Raw genomic sequence first — 26,208 nt, 5'->3', positions numbered from 1 at the left:
CGATGTCGTCAGCAAAGCAACCATGGTTCATTTGCTGCCGACGATGTCGTCAGCACAGGAAGCGATGCTTCCTCAGTTCACTGTTGAAGGTAGGCGGCATACCTGCCGCCACCTCTCATTTCAATGAAATATACAACCCTTTAACCTTCCCCTTCTGTCCTTTAGTGACGCCATAGCCATCACAAAATTTCTTCACCGGTATTCTGACAGTCATCCCCGCTTGCTAGGGTGACTGCGTCAACGGGTGGTACCCTGCCGGTAGAAGTTAGTTCAGCCGTCTCTGCCACCTTCCCCCTTACTTCCTTCCTTCACAGGAAGGGAATAATATTGGGGAGAAGATTGAGACAGCTCCTGACGGCTGCTGGTGGGAAACCAAATATACTTTGGGAAGTCCTCAGCCCTCCCTTGGGGTGCCATCCACAATTTTTTTTCCGCCGACGTCATAGCCGGCGACAGGCCTTTTGTGGATGGGTGGAAGCTAGTATCCGACAGATTCTTACCCCTTCCATTGGAACTTTCATTCTGGCAAGGAGACAGTAGGTGGCCTGATAGTCTTCCTACACTTCCAACTGTTATGTTTAACCCTTATAATAGGAAACTCTCCTTCCTTAATACTTTTTCTCCCTCTATCAGTTAATACCGCCAGGTACTAACCTAACACTGCCGTGCCGCCGGCTATAATACAGTATACAACTATACAGTAGTACACATGTTTTCTAACATACTCTGTGTTTCCTGTCGCATTTAATTGTTGTGACCACGATATTATGTTGAGGCTGAGTACTCCCTCAACACCCAGATTGTTTTTTTGATCATCAGGACCCTAAAAAATCACCGATTTCTGTTAATATATACTACAGGTGGATAATGTTATTATAGACGCTTACTAACTCTAACACTAGTTCTCAGAATTTTTTCTACCTTGTATTCTCCCTACCTGGGAAATTAAATATTATTACTGACGGAGGTCTCAGCAATGGCCTGGGAGAGGAAACACAGATATGTGTCTTTTCTACTTCCTTTCAAGGTTACTATCCTAAGCTACCATAAACAATAGTAATTACTATTGTTAATAAAAATTGTATGATTTTATATCACTGATATAAAAATTAAGTACTCATTAAGCCCTTTTTCCTTTACAGGAGGAGCCAATGGAGAAGTGTGCAGCCTTGTTCTGCAACCACAAAGGCAAAGACTTTTGTGGCCACACGAAGTGCAGGACTCATGCCCCATGCTGCATTGTGTGTGGAGTCCTCAAGTATTGGGACCAGAAGGGTTGCCCCACCTGCTTGACCCTGCTGGCCAACGGCTTTGGAGAAGCCCCCCAGTCAACATAGAGACTAGGGATACAGCGAGGGAGACCCTACGCAAATGGGTAAGAAGGTTCCAGAAGAACTCTCCGGGACCTAACTTACCCAACGACTCCATAAGGTGCCTAGTGTTCCCCAAGGCTCTACCAAACGCGGTGGTGCCCCAGGAACAGGTCCAGCCTCCCCTCATACAACTGAAGATCGACGCGGATATAGATAAGGCATTGGAGAGCATGGACATCCACCAAGAGAGGATGTCAGAAGTGTCCACTGACACTGAGCAGGACCTACTGCAAGGAGGCCCTGAAGAAGATATGGAACATCCACAAGCGGAGAAAGAAGGATCCGTTTCAACGGCAACCGAAGACCCTTAGTTCGCCGTGACGACATACCAACCTATGCCGTCAACTTCTTCAACCCCAACTCCAAAACTAGTTGCACATGCTGACAAAAACGAAGTGATCCTCACTTCGATTCAACAGATGATGGAATTGTTCCAAAAGGAACAAGAAACGATGAGAGAATCACTCAGGTAGAAGCAGATACTGTTGCAGGAGAGGGCAGACGTGCCCTGGACATACCAAGGGCTCCACTAAGAAGCCCCTTAGAGTGTTAGATCTCCATCACTGCTCTGAAACCAACCCCTGGAGGTATGGGGAGCATATGTCTATGGTGAATGGGAAACTATTCATCTCGGAGAAGTTGGAGGCCAAACTGTTTGAAGACCTTTTGAGTTCTGGCCTAACTTTTAAGCTTACCCAGACTGTTACATGAGACTGTAGGATGAACATGCAGCCCCTGAGGAAACGGTACCCAAAGAGGTCATTGTCTTCGAGCATGACAAGGCGCAAGCCATCCTCCTGAAAACCTTGAAAGGAGCCGGGTACACCAACTCCAAAGTCTCAGTACTAAGTAAGAGACATCCCACCTTTCTTACTCCTTCCTACATCTCTTTCCCTTTTCGGAGAAACCACTAGACTTTGCTGTTAAGGCAGTCGACGAGGGCAAATCCTGCCCTACCGTAGAGGAATGCAAACCATTCTCTCTAGCACTGCCTACCCGCTAGGGGAAGTGGAAGGATGTCCACCTGACCTTCTCTGTCTCTAAGTTGGATCCAGAGATAGCAGGCCAGCAGTTCAATGAGAACCTTCCAAAGTTGCCAGACCATCTTCTGAGGAGGGAACAGGAATCGAAGGAGAGATTTGCGGCCTCTCTTTCTCATCAGAACTGCCTGGAATTGAGTGCAGGTCTACAGAAGGCACCAGAAATGTTCATCTTCCTGGCTAAGTCTCACATGGGTACCCTTGTGAAAGACTTATATGCTTTCCTCAGAGCGAGGAGAGCCTGCAGAGAGTTTGTTTTGGCCTCAGCGACCATAAGACACGAACCAAGGAAGCTGATTACCTCGAGCATCTGGGGTAAAGGCCTTTTCCTACAGGAACGGGTCCAAGAGATCATAGCCAGAAGAGCCACGGACAACATGAACCTTCTCCAAAAGTGGGGCATGAGCTAAAAATAGAAATCTTCCTCGGACGGAGGTCCCAAGCCCAAGAATAAAAAGGCAAGGAAACCACGCAGAACTGCCCAACTTCCTGCCGTTACTATGACCACGATGCCTCAGACCACCGTCCCTCAACAACTGGTAGCCCAGTGGCCAGTGTTTAACCCTAACTTTGAGGGGCAGTCGACTTCCTTTCACCCTTGTCAGAAAAGAAAAGGCTCTAAGAGAAGTTCTCCAGGAGGTAACTCCTCTCGGGGCCGAGGAGGACGTGGTCGCGGAAACAAATCCGCAGGACCCCCAAAGGAAAGAGGAACTCCAGGTAGGAGGCAGACTGTATCACTTTCGGGATTGCTGGACCTTCTATCACTGGGGCCACAGCCTAATCATGAATGGACTTGGGTGGAAATGGACCAGAACTCCACCCTGTTTTCCAGAATTCTTCCAAAACTCCACTTCCTTGTTGGAAGAATATACCTCAGAAATCTTGAACAAGAAGGTAATAAGGAAAGCGAAGTCCATCAAATTCCAGGGAAGGCTGTTTTGCGTTCCCAAGAAAGATTCAGACAAACCTAGAGTCATTCTAGACTTGTCTCCACTCAACAAGTTCATCGAGAACAAATAGTTCTGGATGCTTACCTTGCAACACATAAGGACCCTTCTACCAAAAGGGGCATACACAGTCTCAGTAGACCTAGCAGATGCTTACTGAAATCTTCCAATGAGTTGCCCATTCTCATTCTACCTAGGATTCAAGCTCCAGAAGTTTGTCTTCAGAGCAATGCCCTTCGGACTGAACACCGCCCAAAAGATATTCACGAAGCTAGCAGACACAATCGTCCAGCAGCTACGCTACGAAGGAGTTCAAGTGGTAGCATATCTAGACGATTGGCTGGTATGGACAGCATCCAATACTACTTTTCTGCAGGCAGCCAACAAGGTGATCCAGTTCCTGGAACACCTGGGCTTCAAGATCAATTGCAAGAAGTCTCGCCTTTCTCCAGCTCAAAAGTTCCATTGGCTAGGAATCCAATGGGACTTAAAGTCACACCACCTCTCCATTCCATCTAAGAAGAGGAGAGAGATAGCGGGATCTGTCAAGAGATTAATCAGTCACAAGAGGATTTCAAGACGCCAACAGGAAAGAGTATTGGGCTCTCTCCAGTTCGCAGCAGTGACAGACCCGGTGCTAAAAGCACGTCTAAAAGATGCGCCAGGAGTCTGGAGAAGATATGCATGAAACGCTCGAAGAGATCAACTAAGGTTAACCCCGACCCTGTTGCGCATGCAGTTAAGGCCGTGATCAACAGCCAAGAGCCTAGCACGAACAATTCCCCTGCTACCATCACAACCATCAGTGGTGATACACATGGACACCAATATGAAACGTTATGGATGAAATGGGTTTCCTTTGTGAAAACAAGTAAACCGACAGAAATATTGATAGATTTCTGTCTCGCATTCTTCATATAGCTACACAAACAAGGCCTGGCTTCGACTACAATTACCTCGTGTAAGTCGGCCCTGGCTAGACCACATCTATACGCCTTTGAAGTGGACATATCTAGTGAAATCTTTAAGAAGATCCCAGAAGCATGCACTAGACTCAAGCCCGCAACCCCACCAACCCCCATCACATGGTCTTTGGACAAAGTCTTGCACTATGCTTCGAACCTAAACAATTAGGATTATACTCTGAAGGATCTAGCACAGAAAGTCATTTTTTCTCTTTACAATAGCCTCAGGGGCTAGAGTTAGTGAAATAGTGACCTTATTCAGAAACAAAGGCCATATTCAGTTTCTAGAAACAGGAGAACTGAACCTCTTTCCTAATCCTGCCTTTCTTGCCAAGAATAAGCTACCCACTAAGAGGTGGGGTCCTTGGAGAATCTGCCCACTGAAGGAAGATGCCTCTCTGTGCCCAGTAGAGTGTCTTAAGGTCTATTTTCGAAGAATTTCAGACTTCTCAGCCATGCAAATTTTAAAAAATTAAGCTTGCCTTTCTCACGCGGCAATCTTACTCTTTCTCTTGTTATCCATGAGAATCCTTTCAACACAGTGGCGCTGGCTTGACCATCTTCATCCAAATAATATTTCCACAAATATTGCCATTCATTCTCAGCTCTGTTTTCACAATTGGCTATATGTTATATGTACACTAAATTTATGTATATTGTATGCTAATACTTGTGAAAAGGGCTTATTTTCTTATATATGATGTAAACAATTAAACAATTAATGTGTTCATGTGTGTTGATGTAAAATAAAACAATTACTCGAAAATATTGTGTTGGAACGAGAGTTCTAAATACTATTACAGCCCCAGCTGTCTTACGGGTATGAGTTATAAAAGATGATTCTAGAGCGAGTCTGTCGCATGGCGTTATGTTGTGTAATGGTTGTCCTTGGCACCTCTCATCTGTCGGGAACATTCGGGAGTATTGGTCTCGTATATAAACGACATGTGATCGAAAAGATGGGGAGTAGAATAATCCATTGCTGGTGTTTGGAGACATTCTTCAGCTACACCCACTGGGACTGAAATATAGTGACTATACATGACGATAGAGTAACTTGAACAAAATAAAAAACCTCAAAAATTCCTCTCTCCATCATCGGAAGCTGTGTTCCTACATATCAACATCTTTCTGAAACTAAGCAAAGTCAGCTGTGCCTCGCAGCATAGCAGTTTGTGGAGTCAACTGAAGACCTACTTCGTCATAATAATTCATATAATATTGCTATTTAGTTTTGGCAAAGAAGAATAGAAGCTAGAACTGTGGCTCTTGTAACTCTACCAAAGTCTCGTTATAGTGTGCTATCAGTAGAGGTTGACACTATAAATGATCGAGGTTTGACAGAAAGCCTGTTAATTCCAGTGTTGTTTTAGTCCTGTTGATATGGTTTTCCAGCCATATACTGCTAGGGTTTTGTTGCTGTTGATGGTGGTTCACTGCACCCTCTTTGTCATGCGTGATACTGGTTGTGCACAGTCACTTATTTTGAGGGAGGTTGTCCCTTATACAGAGCATTCGTTTATTGGGAAGTATGCTCCCATTCGTGGGTTGGTGGTGGCCATTTTAGCGTTCCCTAGTATTGTTTAGATCTTCATTGCGACTGGTTATCAGGGCCTGTTGATGTTAGTGTGGTTTCCGAGCTGTCTATTAATGGCATTCAGTTATATTTTGGCAATGACTTAGTAGATGAGAATGTTGACGTCCGACCAAAGATGGTTAATTAGCCAGTTCTTGATCAGAAGTTGGAGGTTCTCAGTCCTGATTTATCTACTCTGTTCTCTTTGAAAGCTTAAACTTATGAGAACACTCAGAGTTCTACCTGCACGTTTAAAAGTGATGTGTTGCTTCGTAATAATGTCTCCACTGCAGTTTCTTCTACCGACTTGCCTCGAAAAGACTCGTTGGTTTGTATTGTTTTCTGCTTCCACTAATGATTGTTTTACTTGCATAGCCTATGGAGATATGTTATTTGATGATACTGTTTCAACTATTGACTGTTATTTCCCATGCCTCATAATGATGTGTTAGTTCCTGATAATGATTCAGCTCTGAACTTCAACAACCTGTCTCGAGAAGACATTTTGGTTCGTAATGTCAGGTCTTTTGACTCTTCTACTAACTTGTCTTATGAAGACATGTTAGCTTGTGATGATTCTCCTGTTGAGAATTCTAGTAATCTTTCTTTCAAAGGTACTTTTGTTTGTGATGTCTCTTCCCATAATGATGTTAACTTGTCTGAGACATTTTTGTTTGATCAGTATAAAAATTATTTGTCTTATTCCAGAAATGAGTCAGAAATTATGTATTGTTATTCAAGGAATTCTGTAATCCTAAATCTGATTCCAAGTCTGATCAGAAGTAATACCATATTGTTGCTCAGGTTGTTTTCACCGAAACTCAAAATACTGCTCATTTTGTAGTGAGTAGGATTCTGACTTTTGATATCAGACATATTTATTTGCATGATATTTGGCACGATATTATTCAGTTCTATTATGTTTGGCCGGTGTGTCAAGCTAATGTGATACCCAATCAGTTTTATCTAAAAACCTGTATTAAGCACATTTCTGCATTTGATATATTATTTTGCCATGTCCCTGAAAGGATGTTAAACTGAAGCTGAAAAAGGGCATAGGATAAATGTTATTTGTGAATACTTGTACTTGATAAGAAGAAACCTTCTAGTATTTTTTGTGATTATTTTTTTATCAATATATATATGTCATTATTAGTCATCTCTGCAAATTTAGATTTTTCATCTGAAGTTTGTAATGCAAAATACAATTTTGTATTTTATGTTCATTGAAATGAAAGCATTATGCTTGTAATTATGGTTTGGTAAAATTATTCTGTTTGTATTTGTGAAAAACTTTTGGTTAATGACCCCCAACTTTTCTCCAGCCTGTGGGATTAGTTATATGTATACTAAACTTATGTATATTGTATTATAATACCCGGAAAAGGGGCATCTTTTTATACATGATGCAAAAAATTAAGAAACAATTATTGTGTTCATGTATGTTGACATAAAAAAAACAATCACTTTTTTATGTGTTGATGTAAATGGAACTCGAAAATATCGTTGTGTTATTGGATGAGAGTTCTAGATACTGTTTCGGTCTCAGCCGTGTGACTGGCCTGAGTTATGAAAGATGATTCTAGAGGGGGTCCGTGGCATGGTGTCATGATGCGTAATGCTTGTCCTGGGTTCCTCCCGTCCATCAGAAACATTGAGAAGTATTAGTCTCTCGTATATAAAGGACAAGTGACGAGCAAAAGGAGGGGGAGTAGAATAATACACCGCTTTTATTTCAAGACAGTGTTCAGCTATGGCTCTGAAATATAGTGAATACTCACAACGATAGAGTATCTTGAAAAAGATAAAAAAGTTGAAAATTCATCACTTCATCATCAGAAGCTGTTATCCTACATATCAACCTTATTTCTGAATCTAAGCACCGTTGTCTGTTCCTCGCCGTATAGAAGCTTGTTAAGTCTACTCAAGACCTACGTCATCATAATAATTCATAAAATATTGTTATTTAGTTTTGGTATGCTGTGAGTATTTCTGTGGATCTTGTTTAATGCTGTAAATACTTGTGTTAAATCTTAAATATAGTTATATCTTTTATATGCTGGCCATCATTTTCCTTTGTTGTTAATCTTTTACTATTGTTTGATGAATCTTTTTGAGTAAATTGGCATAATCTACGTCTTACTATAGTTGAACGTAACAATATGCAATATTTTTTTTTTCAAATGTATAGCCAATCAATTTGCCATGTATCTTATTTGTTCCTTCAACAATGTAAAGGCTAGTATTCTCAATCATCATTTTCACGCAACTTAGCTTTCACAGGCTTACTAAAATTACCTGTAGCTCTTATTTCCCCTTTACAGCCCTTAAGTTCACAATTAAACCTATACTTATCATAGGCATTCCTAAAACCGAGGGTAAAACCAATAGCAGTATCAATTAAAGCAATATATTTGATTTCAATAAACACTATTTACCCTCATGCAATCATGCACATTTCCCCCACCAGATCTCCATGCAATAACCCATCTCAACTAAGTGTCACATTCACTCCAAGTACAGGAGGATTCTTCAAGCTTAATCCCCTAACTATATAGTATTCCAAACATCCTGCCTTACTAAAATTGTTTCTTCCAACATACACTTACAACATGCTTATCTACACCACATTCAGTATAATTGGCACACTGCTCTTTACACATCCTTGAAGTAGCCTACTAACGTTTCCAGAGGCCGTGTAATAGTTTTTTTTTTTTTTTTTTTTTTTTTTTTTTTTTTTTTTTTTTTTTTTTTTTTTTTTAAATAACTCCTAAAATAACTGATGGATTTCCATGATATGAGAGCAGGGAGCGCTTCATACAATGGCCTAATTTTGGGAAATACTGTGCATTGCCAATTACGTTTCATTAACTTTTTTACTTCAGAAAATGAGGCTAAAGCCAGTGTTAGCCACCCACACATTCGCAAAATTGATGACGTCACTCAGTGACGTTGATATAACGTTTTTACCCCTGTACCTCCCATCCCCCGAATTGTTAAACGCCTGTTTAACTCCATAGATAATTGTCATATGACCTACCCCAAGCAATACGAAATTCTTTGTCAGAAAAAGTTCAGCATACCTGGTAATGTGATTCGTGACTTTAGACTTTACCTAAACACAAGACCAACCTTTTATATCTTACCCACTCACTTACATTGAAGATCAAGGATGAGACTTATGACAAGAGACGATAGAAGCCATGCTAACCCTACACTTCGCACTTCAAGCGAGTGTTGGTAAAGCAATAAAAATATAGTTTTCTTTAGGTTAAGCCGTAGGACTCATTCTTCCATACAACACAGGTTACTCCATACATCAATTGCCAGGAAGAAAATGACAGAGAGCATTGTTTGATATGATTTATCATATCAATTTCACCAGAGAGAGTAGCTTGAATTCCTTAATAGGTAGACTTCTAAAAGATGTTTCATATAAGGGCATTGACATCGGCCATTTGATAAATTTTTAAATCATATATATATATATATATATATATATATATATATATGCATATATATATATATATATATATATATATATATATACATATATATATATATATATATATATATATATATACATATATATATATATATATATATATATATATACATATCTATATATATATATATATATATATATATATATATATATATATATATATATATATATATATATATATATATATATATATATGGCTAGCAGTATATTGCAATATATCATGTACTTATTAAAGTCATACTTTTCTTACCAATTTATACTAATTTTCAGGCAGTTTCTTTTTTTCTCTCTGTTGTAAATGGTGAAGAGTTTCAGCGCAATTGTAGTTTTGTAATGGCGAGGACAAACCAACATATTTACCATGACTAAAGTCGAATCTATATGAAATAGTTCAGAGCTACTACTACAACTGCTGCCTATGATTACCTTGGATGTACTAAAAGGCCTCTGAGGTAGGAGTCAAAGTCGGTGAAATTATTTCTGAATCCTGCTGCAGTCTTGCCCCAATAACATCATTCCAAATATACAACTCTCTCAAAAAAAAAAAAAATTTTCTAGTTCTACTAATGTTTTTATTTTGTTTTTTTTATTTCATTGGATTTTTTAGTCGCAAATCTCTAATTTGTAGGAGTCCGAGTAGAATATCTCTCAGTGCGATTCCACACCCCTGTTTTAAACCTCTTCTATTATGTTCGATAATTTGTGTTAACCATATAATCATTATCTACCACCATAAAACATTTTATTGCTCTTCCAGCTCATTTTATATGTGCAGTACACAGTCTTTCCTAACAGGGATTTACTCGGTAGCCTAATAACAATGGGAATGAAGGAAAGAAGGCAAGAAGGAAGGGGGGGGGGGAGTACTAGCATAGCCATAGGTGTAAACACCGAAGGAGGGGTGGGGAACCTCTGCGTCACAGTTACGTGATTAAGTACCATTTCTTCGAAACGCTCTGAATGAAGGGAAGAAGTTCCTCTTATTTTCTAAGAGTAAACGGGTTAATTAAGCACATCTGTCAATTCATTGTACCACCAAAAATTAGGCCAATGTTTGAAACATTCATTGCTGTAGTTTCAGGGAAATTCATAAGCCGGTTTGTTAGATATTTGGGAAAAACACTATTACACTGCCTCTGGAAACGATAGTAGTCATACTACAATTGCTGCTAATCACTCTTTTCCAAGTACAGCATCATCCACTTGCCATAAGCTAAGTCATATCACACTGATAACACTTAATGCCAATCTGCACTTATGTTTCTTAAGTCATACTTCCCCACACCTTTAACACTTTTCACGTATACAGCTACTGGACCTACATCGCTGAGCACTGAGACTCTTATTTCTCTCCTGCCAATATTCCTGTCTCCCAGTTTTCCTTCGAGATATTCATTTATTATTCGTCATAGTGCTTATATCTATTACATTATCAGCGATCCTCATTGGCCTTTTCAGAGGGACCTTCTAAAACCCCTGAATTCTGCTACACTTTCGTCAATTCCAGCTCTTACATTTACAAATTTTCTCTCTTTATAGACTGATCTCGTAATCCGTGGCTATCTTTGATATGTCACCCCATGCCAATGAGTATTTTCCCATTTAAATTGAAAATAATGCACTCATAATCACTATCAGGCACAGTAGATGAAAACTTCTTCATCAGTTCCTAATTCCTATTTCTCCCTTCATCTCCATACTTCTTCCTTATTAAAGTTTCAAAACGACCTGCACAACTAGACAAAGATTCACCTGCCCCATCAATCTCTTTTCTATGCCTATACCTGATATTCCTTTTATACATTTTACCTACTCAACTATTTTGTTTTTAACACTGTCTTACTCAAAATCTCTTTATCACTCCATAGGTACATTAGTTAACAAATGTCCTATCAAATAATCAACTTGTTTTCGAGCCCAAACTCTTCTGCTATCACTATAATTAGCATGGTAATAATTACTGTATGCTCACAGGAAAAGTCACATACATTCCTAATTATATACTTAATACATTTTTCCCAGCAACGTATCTCTCTCGTAGCACAGTATTGTACCCTTTTTCGCACCCAATCTTACTATCATATCTACCACTAGATAATCTGTCTCATTCTTACTTATTTGAATACAGTGAATCTAGCTCTATACATAAGTTTTTGTCTTTTATCATACTTTTCTTACCCTCCTTCTTACTAGCAACTTTTAGCAATTCATGATTATCCTCACTTTTATCCTGAACCCGTTTCCATTCTTTCTTGACTCTAATTTCACCTTTCCTCTCATCCTTCCTAACATTTTATATCATCCCTTCTATGCTTGATATCTTTAAATTTTTCTTCAATATTACCAATACCTCCTTCCCAATTGTCACTTTCCTTAGAGTTTTCTTCTATTTCTAACCCATTACCTTAAGCACAGAAAACCCATCATGTTGCAACCTTACCCTAACCTATTTTATCATCATTGCTACTTGCGCCATCATAATTCCCTTTTGTTGATCCATTTGTTCTTCATTCTTCCTTATCCTTATTTCTACACCTTCTTATACTCATTTTTTTTCTATTCGTTTCAGCCTCCTCAGTTCCTTCCACGCATCCTCATTTTCACTTTTCAAGTTCCCATTCTCTTCTAATAACTGCTCTTTGTGTTTCATAGTAAACCACAATTCCTTAAACAATGCCCACAATTTCTCCTCCATTTTCATTGAGAATTGTAATTATAAATTCACAATATTCACCTCTGTCCATCATTCCAGTATCTTTCCATCTTGAGAAGCCCACATTGGATGGCAATATTATGTAGTCTGATGCCAAAGGAAACGACAGACCTTGACAAGACTCAATCCAGCAGAGAGTTTCCCATTATTTCTTAACTTTGAAATCCATACTCCTAGACAGGAAGGATATTTAAACTGTTTGTTATACTTGAGCCTATATTTATTCAAACTAAAACTAAAAACACACACAACAAAAAATAAACAAAAAAAAATATTTATAAATATATATATATATATATATATATATATATATATATATATATATATATATATATATATATATATATATCATGAAAGCAATTATGGAAGGAATTAGAGAAGAAATAAACAGTAATATATCAAAATATGTAATAAAATAAGCAAAATAAATTTTAGAAAAAGTTCCAAGGCAAAATCAAGGAAAAATATCAGAAAATCCAAAATCCTAATAAAGAAAAGATTAGAAATAGGGGTAAAATCCAAGAAACAGTAGATAAAATACAACTAGTTGAACTATACAAAACAATAAACAAACTGAAAGCCAAAGCCATCCATAAACACAATCACACCAAAATTGATGAAACGCTAAAGAAAGGAAGAAGCATCAAATTCATATAAAGAAGACTGGAAATATGAGACCAATAGATTATTGTTTTAAAAGATAGCAATTGAAATATTATCAAAAGAGTTGCCGTTATAATTGCAAAGGATGTCTATAAAATTCTATGTAATAGTGATAAAAGAAATGACTTTGCCAAAAGGAGAAGTAAAGAAAACATTAAAAGGCATGAAAAGAGGCAAATCAGCAGGAGAAGATGGACTAACAATTTATCTAATAACCGATAGAGGAGCTTTCTTACTAGTAAAACTTGCTAAACTTCACACCAAATGTCTGCAAGAATGCTCTATACCTACAGCTTGACAAGCTTTATCATTATACTAATTCACAAAAAAGGGAGACATAAAAGAACTGAGAAAATATTGCCGAATAGTTTTACTCTTAGTAATATACAAACTATTTACCAAAATCATATTAGGCCGAATAGAAAGATACCTATACTTAAATCAGCCATGAGAGCAAGCAGGCTGTAGAAGTGGGTATTCAACGACTGACTACATCCATGTAATTAACCAGGTAATAAAAAAATCAACAACTTATAAGAACCTACTATGTATGTTGTACCAACCGTGTGTCACACGATCGTACATAATTCATTTTGTATATATTATGCTTGTATCTTTGCTCTTCCCTCGCACTAAAAAGAACCAGAATAAACATGTCTGCGTTTTTCCTTTGTAACATTGTCTGTTTTTCGAACATGAAATTTCCTGTTGCCTCGAGGTTTTGTATATAAAAGAGTGTATTCTATAATAAATTACTCCGTTGCTTTCAACCTGCCTTTGTGTCACAACCTTCTCTCGGCCCGTCACAATGTCATCTATAGGACATGAAAAAGGATTTGATTCTGTCAAAAATTCTGCAGTAACGAAAGCCCTTCAAAGACAAGGAATAGATGAATCTTATGCCAGAGCACCTGAAGATATGTGTTCAGGAATCCAGCAATCTTGAAGCTACATAAAGATAGTGAAAAATTCTGATTGAGGATGGAGAGAGACAGGAATCTCCCACCTAACCTAAATTATTCACAGCATACCTAGAAGAAGTTTTCTTTTTTAATTTAGATTGAATATTATGCTTGTATCTTTGCTCTTCCCTCGCACTAAAAAGAACCAGAATAAACATGTCTGCGTTTTTCCTATGTAACATTGTCTGTTTTTCGAACATGAAATTTCCTGTTGCCTCGAGGTTTTGTATATAAAGGAGAGTATTCTATAATAAATTACTCAGTTGCTTTCAACCTGCCTTTGTGTCACAACCTTCTCTCGGCCCGTCACAATGTCATCTATAGGACATGAAAAAGGATTTGATTCTGTCAAAAATTCTGCAGTAACGAAAGCCCTTCAAAGACAAGGAATAGATGAATCTTATGCCAGAGCACCTGAAGATATGTGTTCAGGAATCCAGCAATCTTGAAGCTACATAAAGATAGTGAAAAATTCTGATTGAGGATGGAGAGACATGAATCTCCCACCTAACCTAATTTATTCACAGCATACCTAGAAGAAGTTTTCTTTTTTAATTTAGATTGAATAAAAGTAGTAGATAATATCAATGGGGGGTACCTTAACAACTTAGGATTAATAAATGACATGATTATGCATAGGTAATCCTGAGTGGAATTGCAAGAGATGATAGCAGATTTCAATAGAAAAAGCAGAAATGTAGAATTGAAAATGAATACGAGTAAAACTAAGATCGATAATGTTCAATTAAATTATAGGCACACAACAAATTAGGGTTATGTAGGAGTCTCTAGAGTGTTGATGAATATACGTATCTTGAATTGATAGTAAGTGTTTCCATAGGATAAGCACATTGAGGTTATGAAACGTAAAATACCACTTTCTGTAAAAGGAAAATAATTTAGTCAGATTTTCCTTCTAGTAATAACTCATATATTATAAATTTGGAGCCTTATTAAAGCCTTGGACCATAAGATAGTTACATCTGAAAGAGTTATGGAAAGAATAATGTTGAGAATAATACTAAGACAGAAAAAAATCAACATGGATATGAGAGCAAACTAAATTAAAGGATATTCTAACAATATGTAAGAAAAAGAAATGCACATGGCAGGACTTATAATGAGAATGCCACAAAGGAGATGGACATTAAAAATAATAGAATGAATACCTAGAGATTGCAAAAGAAGCAGGGAGAGGAAGAGAAAACGATGGATTGACTAATTAAGAAGGTTTTACAGTGTGAGCTGGCATAGGAAGACCACTAACAGACGCAAGAGGAGGGTCATGTCTGAGGGCTTTGTTCTGCTATGGGCTATTGATATATATATATATGTATATATATATATATATATATATATATATATATATATATATATATATATATATATATATATATATATATATATATATATATATATATATATATATATATATATATATATATATATATATATATATATATATATATATATATATATATATATATATATATATATATATATATATATGTGTGTGTGTGTGTGTGTGCATATGTATATGTGTGTGTTGTGGTGGTGTAAAGTGGACAGAGACACCATTACCACACACTAGATGGAATGTCAAAAAATCATGTGACACAGTTTCTTGGGCCAATAGTATGCTTCCATCAAGATGACGGCGCAAATAATTCTACTTTAGGGATACAGTCCTGCCATAGTTATAAGCATTAATATTTCAAATAGCAGTCCAATCCAAATTCCGTATTCAATCGAAGCTGTCCTCAACTAAAACAATATCCACATTAAAAGTCTGTCCGACTTTGTAATCGTGTTAATATTTAAATGTTCAAATATGATTATCCACATTTAATACCAGAGAGGGTAAAAGAAACTGCTTTCAATCAGAGGAGGGAAACAGAGGTAGTATAACCCTCAAAAAAAAAAAAAATTTAAGAAATCTAAATTACGAATACATCTAGCTGGAAAAAATATCACACCATAACCAAAATAAATCTGTAATTTTTATTCACAAGCAAACGAAGCAAAAATTATATAATACACATCTGAGTTGTGGATATCATTAGCAAATCTCCTGGGTATCACCCTTCATCAAACAACTGCATCCAACCCTGCTGCCAACAGTATGGTTGAACGTTTTCACTGTCCCCTCAAAGCAGCTTTGATATCCCGCAGCAAGGATTCGAACTGGATTAGCCAGCTTCCCTTGGTCGTCCTGTTACTAAGGACCAATCCTAAAGACATGATGGATGTCTCGGCAGCTAAAATAGTGTATGGCGTCCTGTTGGTCGTCCTTCATATTTTTTTTCCGTCTTCAACCTCCTCAAACAATCTCCAATTCCTATGTCATGTTGTGGAAAAAATTTACTCCATGTTGACAGATTTACAAGCCCCCAGCTAAGCAACACATACCTACAGATCTGAACTTGGTAACACACGTTTTACTGCACAACGACCCTAGCAAGCCACCGTTAACGCCCCCTTACACAGGTCCTTTCCTCGTGATCTGTTGCATGGCAAAAGCAATTCCCCCTCAACAAGCGTGGCAAAGAAAACTTGTTTTTCATTGATCGCCTACAACCTGCATATCTCCTGCATGTGACCCACCAACAGTGCACCTCTAATGAGCAGGGCGCCCTGATAATTTTGTGTCTTTTTTAGGGGAGAAACTATGTACTGCACATGTATCACACGCTCATACAGTATAACGGTATTTCCGTTTTTTTGTATACTAATGTCGTTATCGCCAGCCGGCAACCTCCCCCCCCCCCCCATTGCACTGATAACTTGTTGATGCCTGTATTTACTTGTATCAATCTGTTTGAGTTTTTGTGGCCTTCTTTCACTGAATCTTTTGTTATAAAAGCTCGGTGTGTGTGGAAATAAAGTTAGTTGTAATTAATCCGTCTCTCAGTTACAACATAATTGGCGCATTTAGCAGACATCTCTCTGACATGATGAGGCTTATACACTTCTTTTACCTTAATAGGATTCTTAAAAAATATTTGATTTCTTGAAATTTATTTAAATTTCTTCAACTACAGTTCTATTAATAATAACATCTCTTTTTATATTATTCTTTGTGGTATTCATATTACCAATAATTCCCCACCCAAGTGCTCCTCTCTGACCATAGAGCTCATTTTCAGAACCAGGAATGATTTCTAAGAATTTGAATCCTTTATACAACTTATACCTATCAATAGGCCTATCTTAATGTTAGGCTCTTACTACATTTATTTTTCCAGCAATTTTATGAAGATGAGGCCACCTTAAAGCTGAACAGTTTTTTATGGGATTTGTGCTCTTCTTGCAGGTATAGACGTATAGTCTTTCTCTAGTAGGCACATGGTAAATTTACGGTACTATTTTCATGTATGTAATTAAATGATAGACCACAGCATAGTCGCTATCTTGGTGATAAAACTTTGCCAGTGATATTCATAAGCCTTAATACAATTTCCTTGATAAAACAATCATCTGACCGATCATCCAGTACAGCATATACCATGATCTTAATATTTATATCGCTATGACCTAACCAAATTGGTACAGTCATTGAGCGTACATCACCTAAAAGATATATGTTGACATTAATTCTATTAGTTACAATCTGTTCAGGTTGGGTATCAACAAAACATTGTCTTCTTATCAAATTTCTATCACAGAGAACTGTCGGCTGCCATTGCTTGCATTTAATAAATGTTTATGGTTGTCTAAGATACCTTGAATAGTGACCTACCTGGAAACATCACCTACATTTATTTTTTATCTCTCAAGTATTGAATTCTTTGAGCAAGATCACGTGTTTAGCACTCAGGATACTTTCCCATATCATAATTATGTCTCCAGTAGTAGCATGTGAGACTCACGCCCATTTTACTCCCTTTTTCAGTCTTAGATTTATTTTCACCAGATTCAGCATTTGTAACATTATTACCTTCATTAGATTTAGGAACAAATGATGTGCGCTTTCATAGCATTACTTTGTGGCTGCTTTTCGTTAGGTGAAAATACTGATTCTTTCTTATCAAGTACACTGTAAGAAATTGTTGGATTACATCCCTTATTAGGCTCGTCTCATGAACCTTGTAAACTCTTGAAAAGAAGCATAATAGTCCTCATTAACTGTTATTATTTTAGTTACAATACATTTCCAGTTCTCTACAATTTGAGCTGGTAATTTCTATTTTCTTTGGGATCGTTGAGAATTGAAAAGTACTTTATGATTCCATTGGCTGTTTTACAAAGTTCTAAGAAATTATAAGATTTTTTAAAACTTGTCCCATCACTAATTGCAACCTTAGGCCAACCTTGAAGCTTGCTTCTAAGAGCATCTGCAAGAATAAATATAATTCCAAACCTATCATGAAGTATCTTCCCAGCTTTGTCGTCAGCCACTTGGGTGCCAAAAGAAATAAGATGCTATCCACTAAGTGCACTACAGCAACTTTCCAGAAAATACCTCGGGTTCTTTGACTGGTAAATTGTCTTTACGTTGCTTCGCAACAAACAAGTTGGCTAGTACTGTAAGTTCTGATTTTGAAGGTCAGCAAAGCCTTTTATAACATTTCACTGATATATTTATCTAAACTGTACATTACCAATATTAAGATAGAGTTTTCATTTAAATCTGTCATGGGTTCATAAGTATGTAGCCTTGGTCTAATAATATCACGAGTTGCGTATTGAAAGTGAAGTGATTTCTAGGATCTACTATTAGCCTAAGTTTGCCTGTTGTCTCACGGGGCACTTCATATGTAGCTGTATGCTGTAGCCTAGTCTCATTAGGTATTCTGAAATACGACTCCAGATTTGTTTCTTGGCCTAGCCAAAGCTTCTTTGGAAATGAGGTTCCTGAGAGATGGTAATTATATGTATGTCCTAGCTTTGACTTACCTACTGATTTGAAATTACTTTTAAATTCAAACACCTAAGAATTTGAATTTAACTCAGTCATTATCTTTTCTGTGCCTTCCTTCTATCTAAATATTTGTCTTTATTATCCAAACCTTCGTCTAAGAAAAAGGACTTTTGGATACCGGAAACTGGCAATGAATAATTTGCTACTCTGCTATCCTCTAGGTAACTGCGCAAGAGACCTTCTACGGATTGATTACTCTCACCCGAAAGAAAACCCAACCACGATTGTGGTTCTATTGCATTCTATTCTTCTAAGATTATATTAACTGCACTTATCTCAGCATTAGTGACTTAATTTTCTTTATAAATTTCTAATTTCTTTAAATCTGCTCGAGCCCTTTTCATTATACCGTCGTATTTTCTTTTTGTGCCTAATCTAGCCAGTTTTGTATTTACTTTTATTTTCTTACTAGAAACACACGAGGATTTACTTACACTTGTGCAATGGGTCACAGAGGAAGATTTTGTTTTTTGAGACATTTGACGTTCCATCTAATGTGTCATGTTCAACCTTTTCTTTCAATATTGAAAACCTAATCTGACCTTCATATATAACCTGGTAATTATACCCGAAACTGTATAATGTCAACTTCAGGCGTTTCTATATCTCCTAATTTGGAGAAGGTTCTAATAATATTCTTTAACTCTATTTAAAGCCTAATTGCAACTTCCAGTAGTCGGCCTACATTACAATCATACGGTGTCAATGACCTTAGATGTCAGGATGCCAGAAAACTTTCAATCAATCAATCAATTACAATCATTTTCAGAATGTGCCAAATCTGCTTCCTTAAATAATTCGCACAAGACTCTCTCTTGTTTTATAATTAATCAGACGATCTAAATTATACTTATTACTTGTCTCTGATTAAAAACTCACTCTCTAACCGGTGGGGGAAATGGGCCTAAGCCTATGTTTAGATAAATGAAAGGTCTTGATATTCATCTTGAATTACATGTTGATATTCACATTTCCCTCGTTCACTAAGCTCCATTATGTCTTCGTATGCAGCTTTTCTACGTTGTCTTCTATGTAGTTTACTTAGGATCCTATTCTTGGGGTCACCAATAGTCGAATTGTGTTACTTTGGCGTTGGCTCATTATATAATGTACAGTATGTTGTTTGATGACCCGTTCCGTATTGACATCTCAAATTAGGACAAATAATATTCCATGGTGTGGCATATAGTATATTCTGAACAAACCCATGAGTCATTGATTAGGATAACACAATTTTGGGGATGTGTATTTACTTGAAAGAGTAATTCAAAACATTACTGGCAGCTATTCCTTTGGTCCTGACCGAGAAGGTAGTTGATTTTGATAGTGCTTACTTCTACCCAGTAGAACGGGAAGTAACTCATCCAGCGTGGAAGACTGTATTTTCGGTACGGTTTCTCCAAAATACATATGAATATCTGACTGAGTGTGTATATGACAGTAATGACTTGCATCTTTGGCACTCTATAGGGACTCATTCTGTTATTATTAATACCCATCTATTACACTTTAATTTATAGCTGTCCTCAACCCTCCTCCCAGTGACTGCCTTTTATTTTCTGTTGAAAGCTGAAAATATTCTACTAAAATGAAACTACAATGATTTACATACCTCACTGGTTGAAAGGGTTATCAGAAACCGCAGTTAATTATTAGCCAGAAGGTTCTCACAAATGACAGCTTACGAGTATTAGGTTTCAAAATCACTTCAGAGAATTACATTTTGAACACCAGCACTTGAGTGCAATATTCTTCAAACGAAAGGACGTTGTCCTGAAGATGAGTAAAATTTATTTTGCAGGATGCTCAAGGCATCGTACTGAGTTGCACTCCATATCGCAAAAGAGATAAAACTTCGGAGTAAAGCTTATGCTGCCCTTTGGAAAAAGATACTTTTTCGTGGATAAGAAACAAAAAAGAAACTTGATATCAACTCCTTTTGAAAATCAAATTTAAATATCTTCACCTTCGATAAGGTGATAATGAAATCATTGTCACTAAAAAGTATTATCGTCGTTATTTGCTGTATAGAATATATACAAAATATGTAAAACTGTATATCAATGGAAATATATTATATCCATAAGATAATAAATAATATATTTTATTTCTCAATTACTGTATTATTATGAATAACTCTTCAGTAAAAAATTATAAGCACACATTCATTATTAAAATCTTTGAACTTAATCGTTTTTTATATTGTTATTAATTTAAAAAAAAAACTTTGATTATTGCATGATATAATTCCGTTACTCACCATTAAAAGAAGACTTAATGAAATCCTTACATGAAAATTTAAAGTCACCATCGCTGTTTGAATTGAAATTTGTAGATGTAGCTCAGTATTGATAAATTAGAGATACATTTTTAGTCTCCATTTGTTGATAGATGTATAAGATTTATGTATATTATGCAAGCAGTATATCAATAAAAATAAAAAATGATTTAGGTTGAGATGACCATTAGCTCCAACTCCTTTCTTTAATGTGTTTTGTATTCACAAGTCAGGTGAGAATGTTAATACGCAAAATCTCAGTTGTTTTTTCATACTTTACATATATTAAGGGAATGTTAGTGACTTTGGAATATAGTTTATTAACCTTCCAAAATTAAGGACTGAAATGTGGTCCCTGGCATAAACATGCGCACACACACACGCACACACACACATATATATATATACACACATATATATATATATATATATATATATATATATATATATATATATATATGTATATATATATATATATATATATATATTTATATATATATATATATATATACATATATGTAAATATATTCTATGGTTGTGTCGGCCGATGTGGTAACGTCCCTGACTGGTTAACGCCAGACTGGGGTTTGAGTCCCGTTCAAACTCGTTAGTTTCTTTGGTCACTGTAACCTCCCCATCCTTGTGAAGTAACGATGGGGGGTTTTGGGGGAGCCTATAGGTCTCTCTGCTGAGTCCTAGCTTGGATAGAATGGGGGCTTGGACGCTGATCATATGTATATATGATCAATCTCCAAGCCATTGACCTGCTCGATAGGGCAATGTCTCTGTCCCTTGTCTGGCCATAATTGAGCTGCCTTTAAACCTTTAAACCTTTATGTTATTTTACTCTTTGTTCTTTGGCTACCCGATAAGGGCTACGTATTCAAGGTGAAAAGGGTACACAGGTAGCTGGCGCTGAGAAGTGCTGTTCGACGTGAAGCTTATCTTTTACACACCATAAGCTAACCATTTTTTCATACAAAAAAAAAAAAAAAAATAAAAAAATAAACGTTGTCCTCTTTTACAATATATCACCGATATAGGTATTTACTAAAGGCATGAAAACGAAGCTGTTCTAAGTCGTTTAGATATCCAACTCATACTGTATAAGCAACCACTGTGTCACGTTACCTGCTCATAGTCATATCCTCTTCAAAATATGCAAAGATTGAACAAACCCATATTATTGAAAGCCAATTCTATACAGTGAGCTTAAAATTAGCAAAAATCTCTGATCTCATCATTCCAGCGATTTGCCGTTTTTATTACTTGCACCCTGTCTCTGGTATTTTATAAAAAAGCGAGTAAAAAATTTCATTCAGTCAGTATTTATACGGAACATTTGTGAAGTGAAATTTTGTCTTTAAGTAAAAAAAAAATTCAGTATATCATTCATTTTGATAAGAAGGTAAAAGCTTCTGATTATATATATATATATATATATATGTGCATATATAATATATATATATATACATATATACATATATATACAATATATATGTATATTTATATATATATATATATATATATGTATATATATATATATATACATATATATATATATATATATACATACATACATATATATACTATTATATCTATATATATACATATATATATATATATATATATAACAATATATATATATATATATATATCGATATATCTATGTATATATATATATATATATGTGTGTGTGTGTGTGTGTGTGTGTAAAGTGGATATATGAATTCAACCAGAGAGAGAGAGAGAGAGAGAGAGAGAGAGAGAGAGAGAGAGAGAGATCCTTATGGAAAGTAGGAAGGTGCACGAAGAAGAAACTTTATCATTTTGAAGTAGGCTACTTTTATTCAAAACATCACCAGATTCTGTGAAAATCATCTATCCCACCTATCGTAAAATAAAAGAACTTGATAAATTTGGGATAAGTATGCAAATAAACATTTGACAACAGTATCAATTGCGGAAGAGTGTCTTTGAATCAGAACATGATTTCTTCTTGTAAGGAATTTTCAATAACAAGCTTAAAATCATCAAAGGAATACAAGTGTTTAGTTCTTGTCTTAGTTTTATATACAATATTTTTATGCTTACAAGCATATGATAATGTGACAGACATTATCTTGTTTGAGAAATTGTAGCTTTAGTTCTGGAAATAATATCTGAAATGTTTAGTTAGGTTTCAAGGAACGATTTGTAATGATACAATTTCAGAAATAAAATTAGTTGTTTTTACCTTATTATCTAAAGCAAAGAAAGTATGTTGCAGAAATCTCTAATAGCTTTGTAAAAGCGTCGACAGTGAATGTGTACTAAATAAAAGAGGAATTTCCCTCCATTTGTAACCATGCTTATGCATGGAAGCAAACCATTCCTTATTTTCATTTGGACGATGATCCCAGTCACCTAACACCTATTCTTACCTGCTTTAGAGTCTTTTTTAATAAACAAGCATCCCAGCCTCTGAATATTGAAATAGCTCTTTTTATGTACATAATGTTTAAGAATTCAACCCCAACTTTTTTGTGTAAGAAATCCATAGTTCGACCTTCCTTAATTTTCAATTTCCAGTTTAGTGTATAACTTTACCGAGTAAGTTCCGTTCTTTTGTGCTGGGGTAGATGGTTTCTTACCTTTTTGGGGGGATCTATGTGTTTATGGAGCATTTCACAGTATTATACACTTTAAACACAGGAATATAAAACCCCTTCACTCCCAGCATCTTTCATGTTTATTTTGTATTTCCATATCCTCTCTTATAAATTTACCTTGTTATCCGCTAAAGATCATTTGGGCACCTGTCTTACATTTTAATGTATTTTCCTGATGTTTGTACAATCGATGAGATCGTGCTTCTATAATATTACAATCACGTCTGTCCCTTTTGTTTTTTATAGATTAGAGAGCTACACCTCTTAAGCAAGCCTCACTTTCACATTTCGACCTTTTAATTTCTTTTCTAGCATACTCACCAGTCACATTCACAAGTAGTCTTGAACATGCAACAACCATTTTTTCTGTTTTGTAAGTCAGAATATCTTAAATTTACTCACTTTAATAAAACAAGAACGTATTTACTACAGAAAACCTGTCCTCGTTTCCTTTTCTATTCAGAAATTTAGGTTTTCATTAAACTTTCTTTATTATTTATTTCATTGTACACATACTTACTAATATCCTGGAAGATCTATGACCGATTTTATTTATTTTATTTTCACGATACATTCTTGGCTACCATGTAAGTCTGCCAGTATATATATATATATATATATATATACATATATATATATACATGTATATATATATATAATATATATATAAATATATATATGTATATATATATATATATATATATAATTTTTTTAAAGCCATCGGCTCCCAACTTCCAAAATTCACTTTCATCAGCTACATTTATACCAAAAGATTCATCCTATCTTCCTTTCTTTCTTTTTTCTTTCCAAGAAAGTGTTTTAAACCATCATTCCATGCATCCGCTTGCTTTTTTAACCTGAAGGTAGCTACGCATTAATTAACAACAGTGTTCTCCTCGCCATCGTCTTTCTCAACTAAAGTTCTGACCATATTTGGTTACAAAGTATTCCCAACAATCAAGCAACGCAACGCTCTAATCTTGGTTTTCACTACTAGACTGTATCCATTCACATTTCCAACCATACCCGTAATGTTTATTATTTTTTCATATTTTCTAAACCCAGTTATACATAGAAGTTCATAGATACTCACTTTTCCCAAAAAGAAAGAAAATAAAAAATCTACCACTCTCATTTAATCCACATAAACTGGTATTTTTTTTTCGTTCACTACATTTTCTGCAAGGAATCTAGTGCAAACGTAACCATCTCTAATGTACACTAATCGTTTTATTGTATGATGAAATTCTCGAATGAAATATAGACAGTAAAATTTTTCAATGACAAATTTTCGTGCATAAAGGATTCTGTGAAATTCTACACAAATCTTCCTTTCATAAAAAATTATTGCCCAAACTAGGCAGTATTCGTATTTAGTATTTTTTATTATATATAAATGTGCCAGTAGCAGAATACAAGATATAGAAATCGGTACCACTTAGGCTTATTGAATGATATTGCAGGTATTAATAATGCCATGATTTTACCATGCCAGTCCTAAGCCCGGATAAAAGATAAGGGACGAACGTAGAGTTAAGAGCTCCGCTTTGTAAATATATATATAGATATATATATGTATATATATATATATATATATACATATATATATATATATATATACTACACACACACACACACACACACACACATATAATATATATATATATATACATATATATATATATATATATATTGCTGCAGAAACCGATACAGAAAACTTCCGGACAGACCTTACAGTTGGTGAATCAGGAACGTCAAGGATCTTAAACTGAAAAACAAAAAAAAACTTTAAAGATAGCATCATGAGATTGGGGATCCTTATATAGAGTAGGATTACTGGGACATTTGAGCGGGAATTACTTGAGTATGGTATAGAAATAGCGGCATTGCAAGAGGTTAGATGGGCTGGAACCTGAAAGTGCGATCTAGAGAAAGGAACTATTATGTACAGTGGAAGAGAGGATGGCATACATCGAGAGGGGGCGTGATTTTATCTGAGCAGATGGACCACGGGGGCAGAGGAATTAAATTAGAATCTATAAGAGGCAGAATTATGAGGTTAAGACTGGATGCAAGATGGTTTAAATTATCTTTCTCAGATGACCAAGGAAAAGATAATTATTAGGCTCAATTACAGAGTGATTTAGACAGAATCCCGTGACAAAATATTTTGTTTCTGCTGGGATATCTTAATGCAAAAATTGGCAGAGAAGAATGCATCCTCCAGACTGCTATTGGTACACACAGTCTGCATGCACCAAGTATCGATAATGGAGTGAGCTTGACAATATTACCAATACTATATAGAATAGTAATTGGAGGTACTCTCTTTCCTCATAAAGACTTACACAAATAGACATGGACATCCATAGATGGCAATACAATAAATCAAATTGTTAATATATTAGTAAAAACGAAATCTTAAAAATCACTGTCAGATGTGACAGTTTACCGAAGTGCAGATTGTGATATTGACCACTCACTATTAATGGCAAAGATTCAAATGAAACTATTTCATAGCAGAAGCCGAAACCCAAGGGCTGAGGTAAGCGATAAAGAAAAGATGAAGGACATGAAATTTAGAAACCAGTATCAGATGGAAGTGGAAAATAGG

The sequence above is a fragment of the Palaemon carinicauda genome, chromosome 8, assembly GCF_036898095.1.
Source record: "Palaemon carinicauda isolate YSFRI2023 chromosome 8, ASM3689809v2, whole genome shotgun sequence".
In the NCBI taxonomy this organism is placed as follows: Eukaryota; Metazoa; Arthropoda; class Malacostraca; order Decapoda; family Palaemonidae; genus Palaemon; species Palaemon carinicauda.
This window is presented reverse-complemented; position numbering follows the sequence as displayed.